Below are 27,022 nucleotides of genomic sequence, written 5' to 3'. Positions count from 1 at the left end.
TGGCAATATGTGGCAGGAATTACTATCTCTTATGCTTTGTATATCTTCTGCTGTGTATGGGATTGACTAGCTGAGGAGGGATTTGGCTTCTCCTGGTCTCTGGATGGTACTCACAGTTATGCTCACAGGGGATGGTTCTTCCTGGAGTTCTGGAGGTGCTGCTTGCTTGTCACCAGCTGAGGCTGAAGGTTCAGGCTGTGGATGAAGATCTTTGGTCTCAGCCAAGACACGATCCTGGGTAGGCTCCTACCAGCACAGCCTTCCCCTAGCCAGGGGTAGCTGGCACACTAACTCTAACTTCCTTCCCCACCCATGAGGCAGGATGTGGGAACATTCCACACATTCCTCAAAGAGGGGGGAGTGAACTGGAATGAACTATTCAAGTCTAGAAATGCAAAACTGTCTAAGTTTCTGGTAACACATTGCTTCCACCTGCTGGTGTACATGGAAATTACAGCAAATTACATGTAACAGGCTTAGAATATGCACATTTGTGAGAATATAAGATACATCACATTAGATGACAAGGCACATGTTACCAACAAATTGTAGTGGGGTAAAAGAGTTTAGTAACATAACTCTGGGATGTTACAGATGTCTGACCTCTGTGAGGTTTTAAGAAACTTTGAGGAATCAATACAGATGGTGAGCGGCGATAAAGCTATTATCAGCATAACCATCCCACTTCGGTGTCTACTCAAAAGCTCGCTGCTCACAATTAACTGCCTCCGGACCGCCTAACGCAGGATCGCAGTCCGGGGGCGGTCGATTCATTCCTCCTAGACGCATCCGTGCGTCATCTCGCGAGACGCGAGATTACGCGCACAGCCGGCCCGCGCTTGCGCATTGCGGGCCGGCAAAAGTTAAAGGAGTATTTCGTCACCAGCAGCCAATGATCATCGCTGGCAGGCTGGTGATTTTCAAAAAAACAAATCACATGCCAGTTAACACATTATATTTATAAATATAATGTGTTAAATGGCTTCTGTGCTCCTCTGCTAGTCCTTTTCGTCGGTTGGTCCCAGCAGAGGAGCACAGATCACTGTGAGTACACAAACACCACACATTTAGCCCCAGATCACCCCCCATCACCCCAATTAACCCCTTGATCACCCCTTGATCACCCCTGGTTTTAGGATAGTTTAGGCCCCTTTGTTAGGTAGTTAGCGTCGGTTAGCGCCCAGCCCACCGCACCACAGTCACTGATTCGCTGATTAGCGTATCGCTAATTAGCATTGGTACTTTTATAGTATCTGTAAGTGATCAAAACTGATCACAGTCAGATCTATAATAGTATTAGTGTCACCTTAGCTCACCCTCCACCCAAAACGCAGTGTTTGCCCAATCAGGTCTGATCGGTCGCCCACACGTGCGTTCACCCACGCCCGCCCCGCCGCAGTGACCAAAAATGTATTAATCACTGCACAATCACTTTACAAGCTCTGCGGCGATAAAAAAATCAGTTTTGATATTTTTTATCAATCGCAGCGGCATCTGGTAATTCGCTAGCCTCCAATTTGTAAGACAGGCTTGCTTTTTTTCTTGGGTAGTCTCAGGGAATACCCCCTAAATTTAGTTGATCAAATGGCAAGTAAGGGGTATTCTTCTGAAGAGGCCTACAGGCTTATGACCCAGTCGGATGAGGAATGGGAACCCTCATCTGACGAATCCAGCGGGTCAGAATACGTACCTGTAGAAAGCAGTGGCAGTCCGCTTCAAGGGCAGCAGAGTGGGGCTGGCACTGTCGGATTGCGTGGTGAGGCATACACCAGCAGCGCAGCCCATCCTGGACCTAGTACCAGCACTGTCGTACAACATGGTGAAGTGGCGAGCACCAGAAGGGCAGTTGAAGCTGGTACGGTGGCACGTGCAGTAAATCCCCCGTCGCAGCCACCGCACAGACAGGCCCATAGAGCCCCTAGAGTCCCTGAGGTGCTGGCAAACCCTGATTGGCAGCCCCCAACTTCAGCCGCACCAGTAGTTCCCCCTTTCACCGCCCTGTCTGGAGTTCGGGTTGAGACAGCTCAGATCGGATCGGCACTGGGATTTTTTGAGCTGTTCTTGACTGCGGAGCTCTTGGACTTAGTTGTGGCAGACACAAATCGGTATGCCACTCAATTTATAGGCGCCAACCCGGGAAGTTTTTATGCCCAGTCTTTCCGGTGGAAACCCGTGCAAGTTTCCGAATTTAAAACTTTTCTGGGCCTTCTCCTCAACATGGGCCTGACAAAAAAGCATGAATTGCGGTCATATTGGTCCACAAACCCAATTCATCACATGCCCATTTTCTCTGCTGCCATGTCCAGGACACGATTTGAGACCATTCTGCATTTCCTGCACTTTAGTGACAACAGCACCTCTCGTCCCAGAGGTGAAGCCTTGACCAGCTTCACAAAATTCGGCCCCTCATAGACCACCTTAACACCAAATTTTCAGATTTGTATACCCCTCAGCAAAACATCTGCATAGAAGAGTCCCTTATACATTTTACCGGGAGCCTTGGCTTCAAACAATACATCCCAAGCAAGCGCGCCCAGAATGGGGTCAAATTGTATAAGCTCTGTGAAAGGGTCACAGGTAGGGATGAGCGAACTCGAACTGTATAGTTCGGGTTCGTACCGAATTTTGGGGTGTCCGTGACACGGACCCGAACCCGGACATTTTCGTAAAAGTCCGGGTTCGGGTTCGGTGTTCGTCGCTTTCTTCGCGCTTTTGTGACGCTTTCTTGGCGCTTTTTGAAAGGCTGCAAAGCAGCCAATCAACAAGCGTCATACTACTTGCCCCAAGAGGCCATCACAGCCATGCCTACTATTGGCATGGCTGTGATTGGCCAGAGCACCATGTGACCCAGCCTCTATTTAAGCTGGAGTCACATAGCGCCGCCCGTCACTCTGCTCTGATTAGCGTAGGGAGAGGTTGCGGCTGCGACAGTAGGGCGAGATTAGGCAGATTAACTCCTCCAAAGGACTTGATTAACTGATCGATCTGCAGCTGTGGATCATTGAGCTGCTGATCCTCAATTGCTCACTGTTTTTAGGCTGCACAGACCGTTTGTCAGTCTCATTTTTCTGGGGTGATCGGCGGCCATTTTGTGTCTTGTGGTGCGCCAGCACAAGCTGCGACCAAGTGCATTTAACCCTCAATGGTGTGGTTGTTTTTTGGCTAAAGCCTACATCAGGGTGAAGCTGTCACACCAAGTGCATTTAACCAGCAATAGTCTGTTCATTTTTTGGCCATATACAAAATCAGGGGCAAGCTGCGCCTGTCACCAAGTGCATTTAACCCTCAATGGTGTGGTTGTTTTTTGGCTAAAGCCTACATCAGGGTGAAGCTGTCACACCAAGTGCATTTAACCAGCAATAGTCTGTTCATTTTTTGGCCATATACAAAATCAGGGGCAAGCTGCGCCTGTCACCAAGTGCATTTAACCCTCAATGGTGTGGTTGTTTTTTGGCTAAAGCCTACATCAGGGTGAAGCTGTCACACCAAGTGCATTTAACCAGCAATAGTCTGTTCATTTTTTGGCCATATACAAAATCAGGGGCAAGCTGCGCCTGTCACCAAGTGCATTTAACCCTCAATGGTGTGGTTGTTTTTTGGCTAAAGCCTACATCAGGGTGAAGCTGTCACACCAAGTGCATTTAACCAGCAATAGTCTGTTCATTTTTTGGCCATATCCCAGTCTAATTCTGTCACTAAATCCATACCGGTCACCCAGCGCCTAAATACTAGGCCTCAAATTTATATCCAGCTAAATCTGTCCCTAGTGCTGTAGCTGGGCGAGTTATTTAGTGTCCGTTCAAGCACATTTCTTGTTCTGGGTTGAAATACAATTCCCAATTTAGCAATTTCATAATTTAGTGGTTCCTGCTATATCAGAGCTCTTTGAAATCTATCCCAAAAAGGGTATATAATATTGAAGGTGCACATAGGGTCATTCAGAGTAACTTCACACACACCCGCTACTGTGTATTTCCAAGTCTAATTCTGTCACTAAATCCATACCGGTGACCCAGCGCCTAAATACTAGGCCTCAAATTTAATTCCCTCTAAATCTCTCGTTACCCACCGCTGTACTGTTGTTGCTGGGCAAGATATTTAGTGTCCGTCAAAGCACATTTTTTGTTCTGGGTTGAAGTACAATTCCCAATTTAGCAATTTCATAATTTAGTGGTTTCTGCTATATCAGAGCTATTTGAAATCTATCCCAAAAAGGGTATATAATATTGAAGGTGCACATAGGGTCATTCAGAATAACTTCACACACACCCGCTACTGTGTATTTCCAAGTCTAATTCTGTCACTAAACCCATACCTGTCACCCAGCGCCTAAATACTAGGCCTCAAATTTAAATCCCTCTAAATCTCTCGTTACCGTTGTCCTGTTGTAGCTGGGAAAGTTATTTAGTGCCCGTCAAAGCACATTTTTTGTTCTGGGTTGAAGTACAATTCCCAATTTAGCAATTTCATAATTTAGTGGTTCCTGCTATATCAGAGCTATTTGAAATCTATCCCAAAAAGGGTATATAATATTGAAGGTGCACATAGGGTCATTCAGAATAACTTCACACACACCCGCTACTGTGTATTTCCAAGTCTAATTCTGTCACTAAATCCATACCGGTGACCCAGCGCCTAAATACTAGGCCTCAAATTTAATTCCCTCTAAATCTCTCGTTACCCACCGCTGTACTGTTGTTGCTGGGCAAGATATTTAGTGTCCGTCAAAGCACATTTTTTGTTCTGGGTTGAAGTACAATTCCCAATTTAGCAATTTCATAATTTAGTGGTTTCTGCTATATCAGAGCTATTTGAAATCTATCCCTAAAAGGGTATATAATATTGAAGGTGCACATAGGGTCATTCAGAATAACTTCACACACACCCGCTACTGTGTATTTCCAAGTCTAATTCTGTCACTAAACCCATACCTGTCACCCAGCGCCTAAATACTAGGCCTCAAATTTATATCCAGCTAAATCTGTCCCTAGTGCTGTAGCTGGGCGAGTTATTTAGTGTCCGTTCAAGCACATTTCTTGTTCTGGGTTGAAATACAATTCCCAATTTAGCAATTTCATAATTTAGTGGTTCCTGCTATATCAGAGCTCTTTGAAATCTATCCCAAAAAGGGTATATAATATTGAAGGTGCACATAGGGTCATTCAGAGTAACTTCACACACACCCGCTACTGTGTATTTCCAAGTCTAATTCTGTCACTAAATCCATACCGGTGACCCAGCGCCTAAATACTAGGCCTCAAATTTAATTCCCTCTAAATCTCTCGTTACCCACCGCTGTACTGTTGTTGCTGGGCAAGATATTTAGTGTCCGTCAAAGCACATTTTTTGTTCTGGGTTGAAGTACAATTCCCAATTTAGCAATTTCATAATTTAGTGGTTTCTGCTATATCAGAGCTATTTGAAATCTATCCCAAAAAGGGTATATAATATTGAAGGTGCACATAGGGTCATTCAGAATAACTTCACACACACCCGCTACTGTGTATTTCCAAGTCTAATTCTGTCACTAAACCCATACCTGTCACCCAGCGCCTAAATACTAGGCCTCAAATTTAAATCCCTCTAAATCTCTCGTTACCGTTGTCCTGTTGTAGCTGGGAAAGTTATTTAGTGCCCGTCAAAGCACATTTTTTGTTCTGGGTTGAAGTACAATTCCCAATTTAGCAATTTCATAATTTAGTGGTTCCTGCTATATCAGAGCTATTTGAAATCTATCCCAAAAAGGGTATATAATATTGAAGGTGCACATAGGGTCATTCAGAATAACTTCACACACACCCGCTACTGTGTATTTCCAAGTCTAATTCTGTCACTAAATCCATACCGGTGACCCAGCGCCTAAATACTAGGCCTCAAATTTAATTCCCTCTAAATCTCTCGTTACCCACCGCTGTACTGTTGTTGCTGGGCAAGATATTTAGTGTCCGTCAAAGCACATTTTTTGTTCTGGGTTGAAGTACAATTCCCAATTTAGCAATTTCATAATTTAGTGGTTTCTGCTATATCAGAGCTATTTGAAATCTATCCCTAAAAGGGTATATAATATTGAAGGTGCACATAGGGTCATTCAGAATAACTTCACACACACCCGCTACTGTGTATTTCCAAGTCTAATTCTGTCACTAAACCCATACCTGTCACCCAGCGCCTAAATACTAGGCCTCAAATTTATATCCAGCTAAATCTGTCCCTAGTGCTGTAGCTGGGCGAGTTATTTAGTGTCCGTTCAAGCACATTTCTTGTTCTGGGTTGAAATACAATTCCCAATTTAGCAATTTCATAATTTAGTGGTTCCTGCTATATCAGAGCTCTTTGAAATCTATCCCAAAAAGGGTATATAATATTGAAGGTGCACATAGGGTCATTCAGAGTAACTTCACACACACCCGCTACTGTGTATTTCCAAGTCTAATTCTGTCACTAAATCCATACCGGTGACCCAGCGCCTAAATACTAGGCCTCAAATTTAATTCCCTCTAAATCTCTCGTTACCCACCGCTGTACTGTTGTTGCTGGGCAAGATATTTAGTGTCCGTCAAAGCACATTTTTTGTTCTGGGTTGAAGTACAATTCCCAATTTAGCAATTTCATAATTTAGTGGTTTCTGCTATATCAGAGCTATTTGAAATCTATCCCTAAAAGGGTATATAATATTGAAGGTGCACATAGGGTCATTCAGAATAACTTCACACACACCCGCTACTGTGTATTTCCAAGTCTAATTCTGTCACTAAATCCATACCGGTGACCCAGCGCCTAAATACTAGGCCTCAAATTTAATTCCCTCTAAATCTCTCGTTACCCACCGCTGTACTGTTGTTGCTGGGCAAGATATTTAGTGTCCGTCAAAGCACATTTTTTGTTCTGGGTTGAAGTACAATTCCCAATTTAGCAATTTCATAATTTAGTGGTTTCTGCTATATCAGAGCTATTTGAAATCTATCCCTAAAAGGGTATATAATATTCAAGGTGCACATTGGGTCATTCAGAATAACTTCACACACACACGCTTCTGTGCATTTCCAAGTCTAATTCTGTCACTAAATCCATACCGGTCACCCAGCGCCTAAATACTAGGCCTCAAATTTATATCCCGCTGAATTTGAATACAATACATTGGGCCAAATAATATATTTGTTGTTGTGGTGAACCATAACAATGAGAAAAACATCTAGTAAGGGACGCGGACGTGGACATGGTCGTGGTGGTGTTAGTGGACCCTCTGGTGCTGGGAGAGGACGTGGCCGTTCTGCCACATCCACACGTCCTAGTGTACCAACTACCTCAGGTCCCAGTAGCCGCCAGAATTTACAGCGATATATGGTGGGGCCCAATGCCGTTCTAAGGATGGTAAGGCCTGAGCAGGTACAGGCATTAGTCAATTGGGTGGCCGACAGTGGATCCAGCACGTTCACATTATCTCCCACCCAGTCTTCTGCAGAAAGCGCACAGATGGCGCCTGAAAACCAACCCCATCAGTCTGTCACATCACCCCCATGCATACCAGGGAAACTGTCTCAGCCTCAAGTTATGCAGCAGTCTCTTATGCTGTTTGAAGACTCCGCTGGCAGGGTTTCCCAAGGGCATCCACCTAGCCCTTCCCCAGCGGTGAAAGACATAGAATGCACTGACGCACAACCACTTATGTTTCCTGATGATGAGGACATGGGAATACCACCTCAGCATGTCTCTGATGATGACGAAACACAGGTGCCAACTGCTGCGTCTTTCTGCAGTGTGCAGACTGAACAGGAGGTCAGGGATCAAGACTGGGTGGAAGACGATGCAGGGGACGATGAGGTCCTAGACCCCACATGGAATGAAGGTCGTGCCACTGACTTTCACAGTTCGGAGGAAGAGGCAGTGGTGAGACCGAGCCAACAGCGTAGCAAAAGAGGGAGCAGTGGGCAAAAGCAGAACACCCGCCGCCAAGAGACTCCGCCTGCTACTGACCGCCGCCATCTGGGACCGAGCACCCCAAAGGCAGCTTCAAGGAGTTCCCTGGCATGGCACTTCTTCAAACAATGTGCTGACGACAAGACCCGAGTGGTTTGCACGCTGTGCCATCAGAGCCTGAAGCGAGGCATTAACGTTCTGAACCTGAGCACAACCTGCATGACCAGGCACCTGCATGCAAAGCATGAACTGCAGTGGAGTAAACACCTTAAAACCAAGGAAGTCACTCAGGCTCCCCCTGCTACCTCTTCTGCTGCTGCCGCCTCGGCCTATTCTGCTGCTGCCGCCTCGGCCTCTTCCTCCGCCTCTGGAGGAACGTTGGCACCTGCCGCCCAGCAAACAGGGGATGTACCACCAACACCACCACCACCACCACCTCCGTCACCAAGCGTCTCAACCATGTCACACGCCAGCGTTCAGCTCTCCATCTCACAAACATTTGATAGAAAGCGTAAATTCCCACCTAGCCACCCTCGATCCCTGGCCCTGAATGCCAGCATTTCTAAACTACTGGCCTATGAAATGCTGTCATTTAGGCTGGTGGACACAGACAGCTTCAAACAGCTCATGTCGCTTGCTGTCCCACAGTATGTTGTTCCCAGCCGGCACTACTTCTCCAAGAGAGCCGTGCCTTCCCTGCACAACCAAGTATCCCATAAAATCAAGTGTGCACTGCGCAACGCCATCTGTAGCAAGGTCCACCTAACCACAGATACGTGGACCAGTAAGCACGGCCAGGGACGCTATATCTCCCTAACTGCACACTGGGTAAATGTAGTGGCAGCTGGGCCCCAGGCGGAGAGCTGTTTGGCGCACGTCCTTCCGCCGCCAAGGATCGCAGGGCAACATTCTTTGCCTCCTGTTGCCACCTCCTCCTTCTCGGCTTCCTCCTCCTCTTCTTCCACCTGCTCATCCAGTCAGCCACACACCTTCACCACCAACTTCAGCACAGCCCGGGGTAAACGTCAGCAGGCCATTCTGAAACTCATATGTTTGGGGGACAGGCCCCACACCGCACAGGAGTTGTGGCGGGGTATAGAACAACAGACCGACGAGTGGTTGCTGCCGGTGAGCCTCAAGCCCGGCCTGGTGGTGTGTGATAATGGGCGAAATCTCGTTGCAGCTCTGGGACTAGCCAATTTGACGCACATCCCTTGCTTGGCGCATGTGCTGAATTTGGTGGTGCAGAAGTTCATTCACAACTACCCCGACATGTCAGAGCTGCTGCATAAAGTGCGGGCCGTCTGTTCGCGCTTCCGGCGTTCACATCCTGCTGCTGCTCGCCTGTCTGCGCTACAGCGTAACTTCGGCCTTCCCGCTCACCGCCTCATATGCAACGTGCCCACCAGGTGGAACTCCACCTTGCACATGCTGGACAGACTGTGCGAGCAGCAGCAGGCCATAGTGGAGTTTCAGCTGCAGCACGCACGGGTCAGTCGCACTACAGAACAGCACCACTTCACCACCAATGACTGGGCCTCCATGCGAGACCTGTGTGCCCTGTTGCGCTGTTTCGAGTACTCCACCAACATGGCCAGTGGCGATGACACCGTTATCAGCGTTACAATACCACTTCTATGTCTCCTTGAGAAAACACTTAGGGCGATGATGGAAGAGGAGGTGGCCCAGGAGGAGGAGGAGGAGGAGGAGGAAGAGGGGTCATTTTTAGCACTTTCAGGCCAGTCTCTTCGAAGTGACTCAGAGGGAGGTTTTTGGCAACAGCAGAGGCCAGGTACAAATGTGGCCAGCCAGGGCCCACTACTGGAGGACGAGGAGGACGAGGATGAGGAGGAGGTGGAGGAGGATGAGGATGAAGCATGGTCACAGCGGGGTGGCACCCAACGCAGCTCGGGTCCATCACTGGTGCGTGGCTGGGGGGAAAGGCAGGACGATGACGATACGCCTCCCACAGAGGACAGCTTGTCCTTATCCCTGGGCAGCCTGGCACACATGAGCGACTACATGCTGCAGTGCCTGCGCAACGACAGCAGAGTTGCCCACATTTTAACCTGTGCGGACTACTGGGTTGCCACCCTGCTGGATCCACGCTACAAAGACAATGTGCCCACCTTACTTCCTGCACTGGAGCGTGATAGGAAGATGCGCGAGTACAAGCGCACGTTGGTAGACACGCTACTGAGAGCATTCCCAAATGTCACAGGGGAACAAGTGGAAGCCCAAGGCCAAGGCAGAGGAGGAGCAAGAGGTCGCCAAGGCAGCTGTGTCACGGCCAGCTCCTCTGAGGGCAGGGTTAGCATGGCAGAGATGTGGAAAACTTTTGTCAACACGCCACAGCTAACTGCACCACCACCTGATACGCAACGTGTTAGCAGGAGGCAACATTTCACTAACATGGTGGAACAGTACGTGTGCACACCCCTCCACGTACTGACTGATGGTTCGGCCCCATTCAACTTCTGGGTCTCTAAATTGTCCACGTGGCCAGAGCTAGCCTTTTATGCCTTGGAGGTGCTGGCCTGCCCGGCAGCCAGCGTTTTGTCTGAACGTGTATTCAGCACGGCAGGGGGCGTCATTACAGACAAACGCAGCCGCCTGTCTACAGCCAATGTGGACAAGCTGACGTTCATAAAAATGAACCAGGCATGGATCCCACAGGACCTGTCCGTCCCTTGTCCAGATTAGACATTAACTACCTCCCCATAACCATATATTATTGGACTCCAGGGCACTTCCTCATTCAATCCTATTTTTATTTTCATTTTACCATTATATTGCGAGGCTACCCAAAGTTGAATGAACCTCTCCTCTGCCTGTGTGCTAGGCCTAAATATATGCCAATGGACTGTTGCAGTGGTGGGTGACGTGAAGCCTCATTCTCTGCTATGACATGCAGACTGATTCTCTGCTGACATGAAGCCAGATCCTCTGTTACGGGAGCTCTCTCCTCTGCCTGGGTGCTGGGCCTAAATTTATGACAATTGACTGTTGCAGTGGTGGGTGACGTGAAGCCTGATTCTCTGCTATGATATGAAGACTGATTCTCTGCTGACATGAAGCCAGATTGTCTGTTACGGGACCTTTCTCCTCTGCCTGGGTTCTGGGCCTAAATTTATGAAAATTGACTGTTGCAGTGGTGGGTGACGTGAAGCCTGATTCTCTGCTATGATATGAAGACTGATTCTCTGCTGACATGAAGCCAGATTGTCTGTTACGGGACCTTTCTCCTCTGCCTGGGTTCTGGGCCTAAATTTATGACAATGGACTGTTGCAGTGGTGGCTGACGTGAAGCCTGATTCTCTGCTATGACATGCAGACTGATTCTCTGCTGTCATGAAGCCAGATTGTCTGTTACGGGACCTCTCTGCTCTGCCTGTGTGCTAGGCCTAAATATATGCCAATGGACTGTTGCAGTGGTGGCTGACGTGAAGCCTCATTCTCTGCTATGACATGCAGACTAATTCTCTGCTGACATGAAGCCAGATTGTCTGTTACGGGACCTCTCTCCTCTGCCTGGGTGCTGGGCCTAAATTTATGACAATGGACTGTTGCAGTGGTGGCTGACGTGAAGCCTGATTCTCTGCTATGACATGCAGACTAATTCTCTGCTGACATGAAGCCAGATTGTCTGTTACGGGACCTCTCTCCTCTGCCTGGGTGCTGGGCCTAAATATATGCCAATGGACTGTTGCAGTGGTGGCTGACGTGAAGCCTCATTCTCTGCTATGACATGCAGACTAATTCTCTGCTGTCATGAAGCCAGATTGTCTGTTACGGGACCTCTCTGCTCTGCCTGTGTGCTAGGCCTAAATATATGCCAATGGACTGTTGCAGTGGTGGGTGACGTGAAGCCTCATTCTCTGCTATGACATGCAGACTGATTCTCTGCTGACATGAAGCCAGATTGTCTGTTACGGGACCTCTCTGCTCTGCCTGTGTGCTAGGCCTAAATATATGCCAATGGACTGTTGCAGTGGTGGGTGACGTGAAGCCTCATTCTCTGCTATGACATGCAGACTGATTCTCTGCTGACATGAAGCCAGATTGTCTGTTACGGGACCTCTCTGCTCTGCCTGTGTGCTAGGCCTAAATATATGCCAATGGACTGTTGCAGTGGTGGGTGACGTGAAGCCTCATTCTCTGCTATGACATGCAGACTGATTCTCTGCTGACATGAAGCCAGATCCTCTGTTACGGGAGCTCTCTCCTCTGCCTGGGTGCTGGGCCTAAATTTATGACAATTGACTGTTGCAGTGGTGGGTGACGTGAAGCCTGATTCTCTGCTATGATATGAAGACTGATTCTCTGCTGACATGAAGCCAGATTGTCTGTTACGGGACCTTTCTCCTCTGCCTGGGTTCTGGGCCTAAATTTATGAAAATTGACTCTTACAGTGGTGGGTGACGTGAAGCCTGATTCTCTGCTATGATATGAAGACTGATTCTCTGCTGACATGAAGCCAGATTCTCTGTTACGGGACCTCTCTCCTCTGCCTGGGTGCTGGGTAGTGTTGAGCGCGAATATTCGAAAAGCAAATTTTTTTCGCGAATATCGCAACTTCGCGATTTCGCGAATATTTCGAATATAGTGCTATATATTCGTAAAAACGAATATTCGTTTTTTGTTTCCCCCCCCCCCCCCCACAAAATTACAGTACACATATAATTGATTGTTTCCCAAAGGTCCAACAGCTCAGATCTTACTCACATTGCCTAGAAAGTGATTGAGGCGCGAATCTTCGTAAGGCGATTTTATTAGCGCACATGCGAATATCGGCACGTCCCAGAACAGAGGCAAAGGGCTTTGCATTCATACATTAGTGAATTGAGTTGCGAATCTTCGTAAGGCGATTTTATTAGCGCACATGCGAATATCTACACTTGTCCCAGAACAGAGGCAAAGGGCTTTGCATTCATACATTAGTGATTGAATTGAGCTGCGAATCTTCGTAAGGCGATTTTATTAGCGCACATGCGAATATCGGCACGTCCCAGAACAGAGGCAAAGGGCTTTGCATTCATACATTAGTGAATTGAGTTGCGAATCTTCGTAAGGCGATTTTATTAGCGCACATGCGAATATCTACACTTGTCCCAGAACAGAGGCAAAGGGCTTTGCATTCATACATTAGTGATTGAATTGAGCTGCGAATCTTCGTAAGGCGATTTTATTAACGCAAATGCAAATATCTACACTTGTCCCCAGAACAGAGAGGCAAAGGCCTGTGCATTCATATAGTATAGCACCATATTCGCGAATACGTAGAACTTCGTAAAATTCGATTTACGAATATTCGTATTTTTTATTTTACTTTCCACCTTACAGATTACATTGATCTGTACTCTGTCAACTACTGTCATCACCCCCCACTGTATCTCGATTGATTCCCAAAAGTCTCACATTCCCTAGAAAGTGATTGAGGTGCGAATCTTCGTAAGGCGATTTTATTAGCGCACATGCGAATATCTACACTTGTCCCAGAACAGAGGCAAAGGGCATTGCATTCATACATTAGTGATTGAATTGAGTTGCGAATCTTCGTAAGGCGATTTCATTAGCGCACATGTGAATTTTGCATAGCATATGTATTATGCGATAATTCGAATTATCGCATATGCGAAATAATAACGAATTTGAATAATCGCGAATATTTTACGAATATTCTTTCGAATATTCACAAAATTTCGCGAATTCGAATATGGGACATGCCGCTCAACACTAGTGCTGGGCCTAAATTTATGACAATGGACTGTTGCAGTGGTGGGTGACGTGAAGCCTGATTCTCTGCTATGACATGCAGACTGATTCTCTGCTGACATGAAGCCAGATTGTCTGTTACGGGACCTCTCTCCTCTGCCTGGGTGCTGGGCCTAAATATATGCCAATGGACTGTTGCAGTGGTGGCTGACGTGAAGCCTCATTCTCTGCTATGACATGCAGACTAATTCTCTGCTGACATGAAGACAGATTCTCTGTTACGGGACCTCTCTCCTCTGCCTGGGTGCCGGGGCCTAAATATCTGAGAATGGACTGTTCCAGTGGTGGCTGACGTGAAGCCTCATTCTCTGCTATGACATGCAGACTAATTCTCTGCTGACATGAAGACAGATTCTCTGTTACGGGACCTCCCTCCTCTGCCTGGGTGCTGGGCCTAAATATATGCCAATGGACTGTTGCAGTGGTGGCTGACGTGAAGCCTCATTCTCTGCTATGACATGCAGACTAATTCTCTGCTGACATGAAGACAGATTCTCTGTTACGGGACCTCCCTCCTCTGCCTGGGTGCTGGGCCTAAATATATGCCAATGGACTGTTGCAGTGGTGGCTGACGTGAAGCCTCATTCTCTGCTATGACATGCAGACTGATTCTCTGCTGACATGAAGCCAGATTCTCTGTTACGGGACCTCTCTCCTCTGCCTGTGTGTGTGCTGGGCCTAAATATATGCCAATGGACTGTTGCAGTGGTGGCTGACGTGAAGCCTCATTCTCTGCTATGACATGCAGACTGATTCTCTGCTGACATGAAGCCAGATTCTCTGTTACGGGACCTCTCTCCTCTGCCTGTGTGTGTGCTGGGCCTAAATATATGCCAATGGACTGTTGCAGTGGTGGCTGACGTGAAGCCTCATTCTCTGCTATGACATGCAGACTAATTCTCTGCTGACATGAAGACAGATTCTCTGTTACGGGACCTCCCTCCTCTGCCTGGGTGCTGGGCCTAAATATATGCCAATGGACTGTTGCAGTGGTGGCTGACGTGAAGCCTCATTCTCTGCTATGACATGCAGACTGATTCTCTGCTGACATGAAGCCAGATTCTCTGTTACGGGACCTCTCTCCTCTGCCTGTGTGTGTGCTGGGCCTAAATATATGCCAATGGACTGTTGCAGTGGTGGCTGACGTGAAGCCTCATTCTCTGCTATGACATGCAGACTGATTCTCTGCTGACATGAAGCCAGATTCTCTGTTACGGGACCTCTCTCCTCTGCCTGTGTGTGTGCTGGGCCTAAATATATGCCAATGGACTGTTGCAGTGGTGGCTGACGTGAAGCCTCATTCTCTGCTATGACATGCAGACTAATTCTCTGCTGACATGAAGACAGATTCTCTGTTACGGGACCTCCCTCCTCTGCCTGGGTGCTGGGCCTAAATACAGACGTGGACAAAATTGTTGGTACCCTTTGGTCAATGAAAGAAAAAGTCACAATGGTCACAGAAATAACTTTAATCTGACAAAAGTAATAATAAATTAAAATTCTATAAATGTTAACCAATGAAAGTCAGACATTGTTTTTCAACCATGCTTCAACAGAATTATGTAAAAAAATAAACTCATGAAACAGGCATGGACAAAAATGATGGTACCCCTAGAAAACACAGAACATAATGTGACCAAAGGGACATGTTAATTCAAGGTGTGTCCACTAATTAGCATCACAGGTGTCTACAACCTTGTAATCAGCCATTGGGCCTATATATATGGCTCCAGGTAATCACTGTGTTGTTTGGTGATATGGTGTGTACCACACTCGACATGGACCAGAGGAAGCAAAGGAAAGAGCTGTCTCAAGAGATCAGAAAGAAAATTATAGACAAGCATGTTAAAGGTAAAGGCTATAAGACCATCTCCAAGCAACTAGATGTTCCTGTGAGTACAGTTGCACATATTATTCATAAGTTTAAGATCCATGGGACTGTAGCCAACCTCCCTGGACGTGGCCGCAGGAGGAAAATTGATGACAAATCTAAGAGACGGATAATCCGAATGGTAACAAAAGAGCCTAGAAAGACTTCTAAAGAGATTCAAGGTGAACTTCATGCTCAAGGAACATCAGTGTCAGATCGCACCATCCGTCGTTGTTTGAGCCAAAGTGGACTACATGGGAGACGACCAAGGAGGACACCATTGTTGAAAACGAATCATAAAAAAGCAAGACTGGAATATGCCAAACTACATGTTGACAAGCCACAAAGCTTCTGGGAGAATGTCCTGTGGACAGATGAGACAAAAATCGAAGTTTTTGCCAAGGCACATCAGCTGTATGTTCACAGACGAAAAAATGAAGCATATCAAGAAAAGAACACTGTCCCTACTGTGAAACATGGAGGAGGCTCTGTTATGTTCTGGGGCTGCTTTGCTGCGTCTGGCACAGGGTGTCTTGAATCTGTGCAGGGTACAATGAAATCTCAAGACTATCAAGGAATTCTAGAGAGAAATGTACTAGCCAGTGTCAGAAAGCTTGGTCTCAGTCGCAGGTCATGGGTCTTGCAACAGGACAATGACCCAAAACACACCGCTAAAAACACCCAAGAATGGCTAAGAGGAAAAAATTGGACTATTCTAAAGTGGCCTTCTATGAGCCCTGACCTCAATCCTATTGAGCATCTTTGGAAGGAGCTGAAACATGCAGTCTGGAAAAGGCACCCTTCAAACCGGACACAACTGGAGCAGTTTGCTCATGAGGAGTGGGCCAAAATACCTGCTGAGAGGTGCAGATGTCTCATTGACAGTTACAGGAAGCGTTTGATTGCAGTGATTGCCTCAAAAGGTTGCGCAACAAAATATTAAGTTAGGGGTACCATCATTTTTGTCCATGCCTGTTTCATGAGTTTATTTTTTTACATAATTCTGTTGAAGCATGGTTGAAAAACAATGTCTGACTTTCATTGGTTAACATTTATAGAATTTTAATTTATTATTACTTTTGTCAGATTAAAGTTATTTCTGTGACCATTGTGACTTTTTCTTTCATTGACCAAAGGGTACCAACAATTTTGTCCACGTCTGTATATGCCAATGGACTGTTGCAGTGGTGGCTGACGTGAAGCCTCATTCTCTGCTATGACATGCAGACTAATTCTCTGCTGACATGAAGACAGATTCTCTGTTACGGGACCTCTCTCCTCTGCCTGGGTGCCGGGGCCTAAATATCTGAGAATGGACTGTTCCAGTGGTGGGTGACGGGAAGCCAGATTCTCTGCTATGGAACCTCTCTCCAATTGATTTTGGTTAATTTTTATTTATTTAATTTTTATTTTAATTCATTTCCCTATCCACATTTGTTTGCAGGGGATTTACCTACATGTTGCTGCCTTTTGCAGCCCTCTAGCTCTTTCCTGGGCTGTTTTACAGCCTTTTTAGTGCCGAAAAGTTCGGGTCCCCATTGACTTCAATGGGGTTCGGGTTCGGGACGAAGTTCGGATCGGGTTCGGATCCCGAACCCGAACATTTCCGGGATGTTCGGCCGAACTTCTCGAACCCGAACATCCAGGTGTTCGCTCAACTCTAGTCACAGGCTATACGCACAAATTTCGTGTGTATGAGGGTAAAGATCTGACACTGGAGCCGGTCGGTTGCCCTGACTACCTGGGGAGCAGTGGGAAGACAGTCTGGTAATTGGTGTCACCCCTATTTGGCAAGGGGTACCATTTTTATGTGGACAATTTTTACACAAGTGTGCCCCTCTTCAGGCATTTGTTTTTAGAACAGATTGGCTGCTGTGGCACCACGCGACCTAGTCTCCGGGGCTTCTCCCAACGGCTCGTTACCACCCGTCTTGCAAGGGGGGAGAGGGCTGCCTTGTGTAACAAAGAACTGCTCGCGGTGAAAAGGAGAGACAAGCGTGACGTTTACATGCTCTCCTCCATTCACGCAGAAACGACAATACAAATTGAACGAGCAACCAGTGTCATTGAAAAGCCCCTCTCGGTCCACGACTATAATTTGCTCATGGGAGGGGAGGACTTCAATGACCAGATGTTGTCTCCCCTTTTTAGTGTCCCGCCGCACCAGACGCTGGTATAAGAAGGTGTCTGTATATTTAATTCAATTGGCACTGTATAATAGTTTTGTTCTCTACAGTAAGGCTGGGAGAACAAGATCCTTCCTCAAATTTCAGGAAGAGATCATCGAGAACCTCCTCTATCCAGGAGGTTCCGTGGCCCCATCCACCAGTGTAGTGAGCCGTCTACACGAGCGACATTTACCCAATGTCGTTGCTGGTACCTCAACCCAAGCGCCACCCCGAAAAAGATGTTGTGTCTGTAGCAGGAGTGGAATAAGGCTTGACACCCGCTATTTCTGTCCTGGCTGCCCTGACCACCCTGACCTATCCCTAGGGGAGTGTTTCCGGAAGTACCGCACACAGGTACACTATTAGCATAGGGATTGCGTCACACAGGACAGGCACACAGGGCTCTTAAGGCCCTTTCGCACAGAACTGCTGCAAACCTCTCCTTTCACCTGGGACAAAGTGCATAATGTACTTCGCCACATCTCTGGGCGATTTGTGCTTTGCACATTGTCCCATGGGGAAGGAGAGGTTTGTCCTATAAAGGTAAAAAAAGTAAAACAAAAAAAAAAATCACCGGTAAGCAAATAAGTTAATGTTCTATTCCAAAAGTTCAATAAAGTTTATAAAAGTTAATGTTCTGTTCAAATGTTATTATAAAGTTAATGTTAATAAATTTATTGCATTGCGGCCTGTTTTTTTTTATTTATTTTTTTACCTTCTAGGTGAACCAACCGATTAACCAGCTGCAGCACTGATGTGCATTCTGACAGAAGCATTGCGCTGCTGTCAGATTACACAAAAGTCGGTGTATGCAGTGCTGCAAGATTATATTTCTCCTCTGCAGTAAAAAAGATAAGTTTGCCGAGGCTTGTGAACTGAGGGGCGGTGTTCATATGCTTTGGCAAACACTTTGTATATATATTTAAAAAAAAATCCCGGCAATGATTTATTCATCCACATCGATTGATGTGAATGGAGAAATCGGGTTTGCCAGGTCATACGAGCTAAATGGGTTTGGATGTTGGGCGGAGATCCTATGTCCTGGCAGACAACTTTCCCCTCCTTTTTTTTTTTTGGGCAGAGATTTTTTCATCCACATTGATCGATGCGAATGAAGAAATCTGTGCCGTTCATTTTTTCTTTCAGCCCATAGGCTGAGCGGAAAAAAAAATCTCATTACCTGTATCCTCAATATAAGGAGAATAGCAGAAACTCCTAATTCTGGCCATACATGTAATGATTGCGGAGACCCTTAAATGCCAGGGCAGTACAAACACCCCACAAATGACCCCATTTTGGAAAGGAGACACCCCAAGGTATTCGCTGAGGGGCATATTGAGTCCATGAAAGATTGAACTTTTTGTCCCAAGTTAGCGAAAAGGGAGACCTTGTGAGAAAAAAATAAATAAAATTAATTTCCGCTAACTTGTGCCAAAAAAATAAAATCTTCTATGAACTCGCCATGCCCCTCATGGAATACCTTGGGGTGTCTTCTTTCCACAATGGGGTCACATGTGGGGTATTTATACTGCCCTGGCATTTTAGGGGCCCTAAAGCGTGAGAAGAAGTCTGGAATCCAAATGTCTAAAAATGCCCTCCTAAAAGGAATTTGGGCCCCTTTGCGCACCTAGGCTGCAAAAAAGTGTCACACATGTGGTATCGCCGTACTCAGGAGAAGTTGGGCAATGTGTTTTGGGGTGTCTTTTTACATATACCCATGCTGGGTGAGAGAAATATCTCTCGAAAATGACAACTTTGTATAAAAGAAATGGGGCCCAAATTCTAAAGAGCACCTTTAGGATTTCACAGGGCATTTTTTACACATTTGGATTTCAAACTACTTCTCACGTATTAGGGCCCCTAAAATGCCAGGGCAGTATAAATACCCCACAAGTTACCCCATTTTGGAAAGAAGACACCCCAAGGTATTTCGTGATCGGCATAGTGAGTTCATGGAAGTTTTTATTTTTTGTCACAAGTTAGTGGAATATGAGACTTTGTAAGAAAAAAAAAAGAAAAAAATCATTATTTTCCGCTAACTTGTGACAAAAAAAATGGTTCCGCTCAGCTGCAGGTCCTAGTATATATTTTTTTGGAGGGTCAGCTCACCAGCAGGCCCTCGCATATAATGTTTTACAGGGTCAGCTCACCAGCAGGCCCGAATAAATAATTTTTTAGAGGGTCAGCTCACCAGCAGGCCCTCGCATATAATGTTTTGCATGGTTAGCTCACCTGATGGCCCTCGCATATAATTTTTTAGATGGTCAGCTCACCAGCCGGCCCTCACCTACAATGAGTTTTACAGGGTCAGCTCACCTGAAGGCCCTCGCATATATTTTTTTAGAGGGTCAGCTCCCCAGCAGGCCCTCACATATAATGTTTTACAAGTTCAGATCACCAACAGGCCCTCGCATATAATTTTTTACAGGTTCAGCTCACCAGCAGGCCTTTACCTACAATCTTTTAGTGTTGAGCGGGAGGTGCCATATTCTATTTTGCAATATTTAGCGAATATTCGCTTGAATATTCGTCTTATATTCGTCAAAATCGAATATTCGTCATTATTGTTTTTATCGCGATTAATATGCAATGTAATCATTTGCATATTGCAATTTTTAAGCTTAGAATTATAAGTTATAAATTATAACTTCTAATTGCCTTATAACTTAATAATAAGGCAACTTTCCTATTCTTTAATCTTGGAGATCTAGATTTAACACAAATATAGCGCTATATTCTATGTCTTTGTTAATAAAAGAATCAAGATAGCAAAGTATTCTTTATTGTACATCAACGAAGATAGCGAAGTATTCTACATCAACGAAAATAGCGAAGTATTCTACATCAATGAAGATAGCGAAGTATTCTACATCTTCCTCAATTTAAGTTATTATCGCATTACGCGATAATGACAACTACGTCATTATCGAGTAAAGCCATATATCTTCCTATGTTGTCCCAATACAGCCTTGACATCTTCCACAAAAGTTAGCATAACACCGTATTAAAGTTACTATCGCATTACGCGATAATGACAACTACGTCATTATCGAGTAAGGCGATTTATCTCCCTATGTTTAATGCTCCACAAAAGTAACTTAGCATAACACCGTATTAAAGTTACTATCGCTTTGCACGATAATGACAACTTGCGATTACAACTTAGGCGATTTTGATAATGGTGGTATTGGAAGAATTAAGAGTCGGATATAACGAATATAGTACTATATCTAAGAATAGTGGATTATAAAAGTTGGATTCGCAATGCGGTTAATAATAATAGCAAATATTATCGCATTGCGATTACAAATTAGCACTGCTAGATTCCATATTCGTTAACTTTGTTAATTCTAGCAAGCTGACCCATTCCATTAGAGACCCAGCAGCAGCTACAATTTAAAATCGCAATGCGATTAATATAACTTGAATTAATCGTATTGCGATTTCAACTTAGACCTAGTTTACTATATTACTTTGATTAGCGAGGATGACGAATATATTTATTAGTCAAAATGAAATATTCTCCATCTTTGCTAATTCAAGAAAGCCAACCATTGTAAACCAGGTACAAGTTAAGATTGTTATGCGATTTATTCAAGTTATATTATTTACATTGCGATTGCAACTTGATTCTCACATCCAACAGTACATTCTAGCATGGAGGCGTTCCCATTGTGATGGGGACGCTACATGCGCACGGGAAGTAGATGGAGGCGGCAACGGGCACTGACTTGAGCTGGCAGGGAGCAAGGAATCCTCTCTTAAAAGTACTGCTTTTGGACAAAGCTAGGGTAATAAAAAAAATTATAATAATATTTGAAATAAGAAATATATATTCGGCAATTAGCGAAGTGCTGATATTCGCGCTAAACACTACAATCTTTTACTGGGTCAGCTCACCTGAAGGCCCTCTTATATAATATTTAGAGGGTCAGATCACCAGCATGGCCCTCACCTAAAATGTTTTATGGGGTCAGCTAACCTGCAGGCCCACGCATATAATGTTTTACAGGGTCAGCTCACATGCAGGCCCTCGGATTTAATTTTTAGAGGGTCAGCTCACCAGCATGCCCTCACCTACAAGTCCAGTCTCACTATCCAAGAGTCTGGTCAACACAATCCTCACCGCCGGGGGTCGCGTAACTAGTTATCAGGGAGGAGTCTCGTTCGTTATCAAAATTAACCAGACAAATCGCTCCACCAACTAAGAACCTCCATGCACCACCACCCACAGAATCGAGAAAGAGCTATCAATCTGTCAATCCTTTCCGTGTCTAGGCCTAGTAAGGTTTCTCATGTTGAGTCAAATTAAGCCGCAGGCTCCAATTCTGGTGGTGCCCTTCCATCAATTCCTTTAAGTTTAAGCTTTGCAACCATACTCTCCCTGGAACCCAAAGACTTTGGTTTCCTGGAAGCTGCTCGACGGGTCATGGGAATAACACCGTCAGATCGCCGGTCATCATCATTTATGGTCGAAACTATGACGGTATCTGATCGTCTTCGAACCTCCGACTTTCGTTTTTGATTAATGAAAACATTCTTGTAAATTTTTTATTTTTATTTTCAAAAGGCAAATCAAAAGCTGCTATATTTTTCTAAATCAACAAGATGAAAATTTCATTACAAAACAATTGTATACAGTATATGTTTGAAGTTCATTCACTTCAAAGCAATAACCATCAATTACAAGAAATAAGATGATTTAAATATTGAAACAAGAGAGAAACACTGACATTGAGAAATGAAAAGGAAGACATAGACAGGGGGTAGTGTTGAAAAAGAAAAGGGAAGGGTAAGTGGGGGATAAACGGTTCAAACAAAGAACAAGGGAAAACATGAAGACAATACCAGTCATCCAATTGAATAGCATGGATAAATGTCATATAACAAAGGAGCATTATCAATAATCATTCTTCCAGAATCATACATTTGAACTAGTATGCAAATGTAAGTATTTTTCTGGGGTCAAATAGTTATCCCAAGAGTCCCAAATATCATTATATTTTGATAGATTCTGCGCCAGAGTCCATCTGAGCTTCTCAAAATCACGTATCTTTAGCACTTCTGCTATCCAGTCCTTTATTGACGGTGAATCCTGTTGAAGCCAATACTTAGGGACCAATATCTTGGCAGCATTGAGGAGTTGCAAACAAAGTTCAGATTTAACAGATACCTGATTTACATCAAACAAGTAAAACAGAACTAACTCTTCAGAAATTTTTACCCTAGTCTGAAAAACCTCATTGATAATACAATTAAAACTATCCCAAAAGGGTACAATCTTAAGGCATGTATACCAGATGTGAGTATAGTCTCCTATTCCTTCTTTACATCCCCAACATAAATTCAATATTTCTGGATTAATCCTATGCAGCAATGTAGGAATCTTATACCAGCGCGTAACTAATTTATTTTGCATTTCTTGGTACTTATAGGATTGAGAGAAAGTAAGTGTCTTCCTCAGCAAAAATTCTGCTTGCGTCTCAATAAAATGTTTATTACGTTCCTTATTCCATTTTTCAAGATGGGACGGGATTGTGTCCGAGCCGATTAATATTTTGTAGCACTTGGAGATTAAATGGTCTCCAGGAGTGTCATTTAATAGTAGCCGATACATAGGAAATTCTTGGCAAATGCTTTCGCTTTGGTTCATCTTGCACCAGTCCAAGAATTTCACCTCTAGCGGCGCAAAACGGATGCCCCCGGCCGTCCCACTTATTCATGGCCCTAGTTCTGAAAACCAACAAAATAGAAATAGAGTCCTATTCCATTATTTCTAGCTGAAGTATTCAGGAAACCTGGCCTGCTTTGAACACTGTATTTTTTTTTTATGCTAAGACAGCTAAGCAGCAGGCACTCTCCCATAATTTTTTTAATGGTCAGCTCAGCAGAAACATAGAAACATAGAATGTGTCGGCAGATAAGAACCATTTGGCCCATCTAGTCTGCCCAATATACTAAATACTATGGATAGCCCCTGGCCCTATCTTATATGAAGGATGGCCTTATGCCTATCCCATGCATGCTTAAACTTCTTCACTGTATTTGCAGCTGCCACTTCTGCAGGAAGGCTATTCCATGCATCCACTACTCTCTCAGTAAAGTAATACTTCCTGATATTACTTTTAAACCTTTGCCCCTCTAATTTAAAACTATGTCCTCTTGTAGCAGTTTTTCTTCTTTTAAATATTCTTTCCTCTTTTACCTTGTTGATTCCCTTTATGTATTTAAAAGTTTCTATCATATCCCCTCTGTCTCGTCTTTCTTCCAAGCTATACATGTTAAGTTCCTTTAATCTTTCCTGGTAAGTTTTATCCTGCAATCCATGTACCAGTTTAGTAGCTCTTCTCTGAACTCTCTCGAAAGTATCAATATCCTTCTGGAGATATGGTCTCCAGTACTGAGCACAATACTCCAAATTAGGTCTCACTAGTGCTCTGTAGAGCGGCATGAGCACCGCCCTCTTTCTACTGGTAATTCCTCTTGCTATACACCCAAGCATTCTGCTAGCATTTCCTGCTGCTCTGTGACATTGTCTGCCTACCTTTAAGTCTTCTGAAATAATGATCCCTAAATCCCTTTCCTCAGATACTGAGGTTAGGACTGTATCACTGATTTTATATTCTGCTCTTGGGTTTTTACGTCCCAGGTGCATTATCTTGCACTTATCAACATTAAATTTTAGTTGCCAGATTTTTGACCATTCCTCTAGTTTTCCTAAGTCCTTTTCCATTTGGTGTATCCCTCCAGGAACATCAACCCTGTTACAAATCTTTGTATCATCAGCAAAAAGACACACCTTACCATTGAGGCCTTCTGCAATTTCGCTGATAAAGATATTAAACAATATGGGTCCCAGAACAGATCCCTGAGGTACCCCACTGGTAACAAGACCTTGGTCTGAATATACTCCATTGACTACAACCCTCTGTTGTCTGTCCCTCAGCCACTGCCTAATCGATTCAACAATATGGGAGTCCAAGCCCAATGACTGCACTTTGTTGATAAGCCTTCTATGTGGGACAGTATCAAAAGCCTTACTAAAGTCTAGATTAGCGATGTCTACTGCACCTCCTCCATCTATTATTTTAGTCACCCAATCAAAAAAATCAATAACATTAGTTTGACATGATCTCCCTGAAGTAAACCCATGCTGTTTTTCATCTTTCAATCCATGGGATTTTAGATGGTCCACAATCCTCTCCTTAAGTATGGTTTCCATTAATTTCCCCACTATTGATGTCAGGCTTACTGGCCTATAGTTGCCCGATTCCTCCTTACTACCTTTCTTGTGAATGGGCACAACATTTGCTAATTTCCAATCTTCTGGGAAGACTCCTGTTGCCAGTGATTGGTTAAATAAATCTGTTAATGGTTTTGCTAGTTCACCGCTGAGCTCTTTTAATAGCTTTCGGTGTATCCCATCAGGCCCCTGTGACTTATTTGTATTCATTTTAGACAGTTGACTTAGAACCTCTTCCTCTGTAAAGACACATGCGTCAAAAGATTCATTAGTCTTCTTTCCTAACTGAGGTCCTTCTCCTTCATTTTACTTTGTAAAAACTGAACAGAAGTATTCATTGAGGCAGTCAGCTAGTTCTTTATCTTCTTCCATATACCTTCCTTTAGTTTTTAATTTGGTAATTCCTTGTTTTAGTTTCCATTTTTTCATTTATGTATCTGAAGAATGCCTTATCGCCTTTTTTCCCTGACTGAGCTCATTTCTCTTCTGCCTGTGCTTTAGAAGCTCTTATAACTTGTTTGGCCTCTCTCTGCCTAATCTTATAAATTTGTCTGTCATCCTCATTTTGTTTTTTTTTATAATTCCTAAATGCTATCTTTTTGTTTTTAATAATTTTGGCCACTTCTGCTGAGTACCACAGTGGTCTCTTCCTTTTTTTGCTTTTACTGACAAGCCTAATGCAATTTTCTGTTGCCTTCAATAGTGCCACTTTTAAGTAGTCCCATTTCTCCTGGACTCCAATGAATCTGTTCCAGTCTGATAGGGACTCGTGTACCACTAATCTAATTTTAGAAAAGTCTGTTTTTCTAAAATCTAAAACTTTTGTTTTTGTGTGGTGTGACTTATAGTAAACCACACTGACTGGTGATCACTAGATCCCAAGCTTTCCCCTACAGTAATATCAGATACCAAATTCCCATTTGTGAATACTAAATCTAAAATGGCCTCCTTCCGGGTTGGCTCCTCCACTACCTGCTGTAGAGATAATCCCAGTAGGGAATTTAGAATATCTGTACTCCTGGCAGAACTAGCTATTTTGGTTTTCCAGTTTACATCAGGAAGATTGAAGTCTCCCATAATGATAACTTCCCCCTTCAATGTCATTTTGCTATTTCCTCAACTAGTAGATCATCTAATTCTTTGACTTGGCTAGGTGGTCTATATATCACACCTACACGAGTTACCTTATGATTATCAAGCTGCAAGGTAACCCAAACTGACTCCAAATTGTTCTTGCTAACTTGTATCAAATTAGATTTTATGCTATCTTTCACATACAGGGCCACCCCTCCCCCCTTCTTGCCTACTCTGTCTTTCCTGTATAGAGAGAACCCTGGTATTGATGTATCCCAGTCATTACTCCCCTTGAACCACGTCTCAGTAACAGCCACTACATTTATATTCTCAGATGCCATTATAGCCTCAAGTTCATTGATCTTATTCCCTAGACTGCGAGCATTTGTAGACAAGGCTCTCAACCATATTGTTTTAGAGGGTCAAGTTAGCAGCAGGCCCTCGCATTTAATTTTTTAGAGGGTTAGCTCACCTGTAGGCCCCCGCATATAATGTTTAGGGAAATAAAAAAATTCTTCTCGACTCCAATAAGGCAATCAGACTAACTCCCTGGATCAACAACCCCTCTCTAGTAGCTATAGCCTGTAATATTATTACGCTCCAGAAATACTTCCAGGCCCCTCTTGAATTCCTTTATTGTACTCACCATCACCACCTCCTCAGGCAGAGAGTTCAATAGTCTCACTGCTCTTACCTTAAAGAATCCTTTTCTATGTTTGTGTACAAACCTTCTTTCCTCCAGACGCAGAAGATGTCCCCTCGTCACAGTCACAGTCCTGGAGATAAATAGATGATGGGATAGATCTCTGTACTGACCCCTGGTATATTTATACATATTAATTAGATCTCCCCTTGTCTTTTTTCTAAAGTGAATAACCCTTATTTTGATAATCTTTCAGGGTACTGTAGTTGCCCCATTCCAGTTATTACTTTAGTTGCCCTTCTCTGGACCCTCTCCAGCTTTGCTATGTCTGC

Source organism: Bufo gargarizans, chromosome 1, assembly GCF_014858855.1.
Source record: "Bufo gargarizans isolate SCDJY-AF-19 chromosome 1, ASM1485885v1, whole genome shotgun sequence".
Classification (NCBI taxonomy): Eukaryota; Metazoa; Chordata; class Amphibia; order Anura; family Bufonidae; genus Bufo; species Bufo gargarizans.
Note: the sequence above shows the minus strand (reverse complement) of the source record.